This window comes from Triticum dicoccoides, chromosome 1A (assembly GCF_002162155.2).
Source record: "Triticum dicoccoides isolate Atlit2015 ecotype Zavitan chromosome 1A, WEW_v2.0, whole genome shotgun sequence".
NCBI lineage: Eukaryota > Viridiplantae > Streptophyta > Magnoliopsida > Poales > Poaceae > Triticum > Triticum dicoccoides.
In genome coordinates, this window is record NC_041380.1 from 567,733,679 (window position 1) to 567,736,540 (window position 2,862).

The window sequence follows — 2,862 nt, forward strand, 5'->3', positions numbered from 1 at the left end:
CCGTCGCCACGGCTCGCCGTTGCCGCGCCCACCGTCACGGCCTCGCCCTCGTTCCGTGCCCAGACGCTCCGTGCCGTCCTCCTCAACCTCTCCGACGACCCATGCAAGTCGGGACGCCCTGCAGAGCTGCCCTCGACGTCGTCTTCCTCCTCGGGCTCCGTCGTCCGCCGCCGTCGATTCGCCGTCACTAGGTCTTCCCCGAGCCCGCTGTGATGCTCCGCGTGATCGCCGTGAGCATCTCCCCGTTTCCCCTCTCTTCTCCACCTCGTTCCCGCGTCGTAGCTTCATTCCCCACCACGGCCGAAGCGCCCCGCCGCCGTCCATGTCACCGTCGTCGCCCTGGCCACCACAGCCCGCAGCCGAGCGCGTCACCCTGCTCCTGGTGACGCCAGGAGGCTGTAGAGCCTCTCCGCTCGCTTCCCCATGCACCGCAGCCCTCGCCCGCACTTGGCCGTGCTCCGGCCGCCGCCCCGAGCTTCGCTCCGGCGAGCTCCGGCCACCCCTCCTCCTCCTACCTACCCCACTGGATGAGCGAGAGCACGGGCTACACCCCGGTGCTCCCAGCCGCCGCCCCCATGCCTTGCAGCGTGGACGCCGCCGCGTCCAGAGGTCGCCGGCGACTACCTCGCCGGACTGACGTGCGGGCCCGACCTGCCAGGTGATTAGCTTAAGGCTAATCACCATTTTTGCTAACCTCCTGACACTGACAGTGGGCCCTAGAGCCACTAATCTAAATTAGATTAGGAATAACTCCTCTGTTAACTAACTAAGTCACTGACGTGTGGACCCCACACGTCAGGTTTGACCTGGTCAGCTCGGTTGACCTGCTGACGCAGGCATGACGCAATGCTGATGCAATATTTCATTTTCTGGTTTAAATTAATCAGGAAAATCCAGAATATATTCAAAACTTCAAAATTTCATAGAAATTCAACTGTAGCTCAAATTGAAATAATTTATATATGAAAAATTATCAGAAAAATTCAATCTATCCATCTGTACCAGTTTCGTGCATGTTCAACCAACTTATACCACTGTATAAGTGAAAACATGATAATGGCATTTTAAATGCTAAATATGGAGTTTGCATATGAACCCTTGGTCCATATGGACTTCATTTAAATGGTTGCTAGATGCATTATTGCAATCATAACATCATTACCATGTTCATGCATTATAATGTTGCATATTCTTGTGTTTTGATTTTCGACACCGTTCCTTCTCGATAGGTCCTGCTCCGGAGAGTGTTCGAGAGTACCTGTCTAAGGAGCAGCGCCCCCCTGTTGATTTACCATGCAAGCAACCCCCCTTGTTCATTCCGATACAATCCTACTCTCTCGCTCCTGCTCTCATTTATTGCATTAGGACAACAACGATTCAACTGCTACTTTATGCTGCGGTAGTTGAACCCATTCCTCTGCATGACCTGTCATTGCCACAACAAATAGTTAAAACCCACTAGCATGTGTAGGAGTTGCTTGAGCCATGTTGTGTTCTTGCCATGCCATGCCTGCTATTGCTTAGAGTATGTCAGGTCTGATTCATTGGGAATGAATTAGAGTACAGTGCTATGTTCTGATGTTGAGAGTTAAGCGTGTCAACACAATTTGGTAAAGGTAGCGGTGAGAGGCCATGTAGGAGTACATGGTGGGTTGTCTCACTGGAACCGTCCCTAAGAACTGAGTTCTGTGTATGTTTTCCAAGGACTAGCTACTACCACACGTTGGGTTTTGGTAACTCGACCCCTCTCGACTTATTAGCCAACTTGATCTCTGTCCAGGAGTTGCAAATAGTTTCTGGTATTTATAGGTAGTGCTATTTTTCTACCGAGTGGCACCCGGCAGGGTGGACTTGGAACAGGCTAGGCACATGTGGCCCGGTGTACCGAGTGGCACCCGGATGGTGGGCTCGGGAACCCTGTACACATCGTTTGGGGCCGTGAGCGAAACCCCGTCCGGATCTCCTTGCGGATGGAACCCGAATAGGCGATAAACCTGGACTAGAGTCTTGTGTGGTTAGTCAGGTCGTGGACGACACCCTCACCAGGCTTCCGCTTGAAGGCTGCTGAGATACATGACATGTACATGGTGATAAGTGGTGAGAGCGTGTGTGAAGAAGTACACCCCTGCAGGGTTATCTTGATCTATTCGAATAGCCGTGTCCTCGGATATGGACTTCTTGGATGCTTACGTGGTACATAGACAACTTAAAGTGGATACTCTAAAATGCTCAAGACAAGTGTGAGTGCTATGGATGGCCTTCTCGTAAGGAGACGAGGATGAATCCATAGTAGTGTATTGATGTGGTGATTAGTGGACTCGTGTGCGCTGCCTCATCTCAAAGAAGTTTCTCGTTGTCGTAGAACAGGATAGCCACTGAGTCAAAGCTGGCTTGCTGCAACTAAAACCCACATTACCTTCTTGATACAATGCATGTATGATAGGATCTGTTGTAAGTCTTGCTAAGTACCTTTGTACTCACGTTTGCTTATTTATGTTTTGCAGGTGAGACATCTGTCTCACTAGTAGTACCGCTTGGACTTCGACGAGTAGCTTGTTACCTCAGCTATGATCTTGTACCTTGGAGGGACTTGTAGATAGTCAGGCTTCTCGGCCTTTTTCTTTTGTAGTTGTCTGTACTCAGACATGTAATACTTCCGTTGCTTGTATGCTCTGAATGATGGGTCATGTGACCCCTGTTTGTACTAATGCCATGTGGCTCTTTTGAGCCTTTATCTATATGAGTTTGCGTTATGTTGTGATGCCATGTTGTACAGCACATACTTGCATGGCATGAGTACGTGTGATGTGTATTGCTATGTGTGGGATCTGACAATCTAGTTGTTTATCCTTGGCAGCCTCT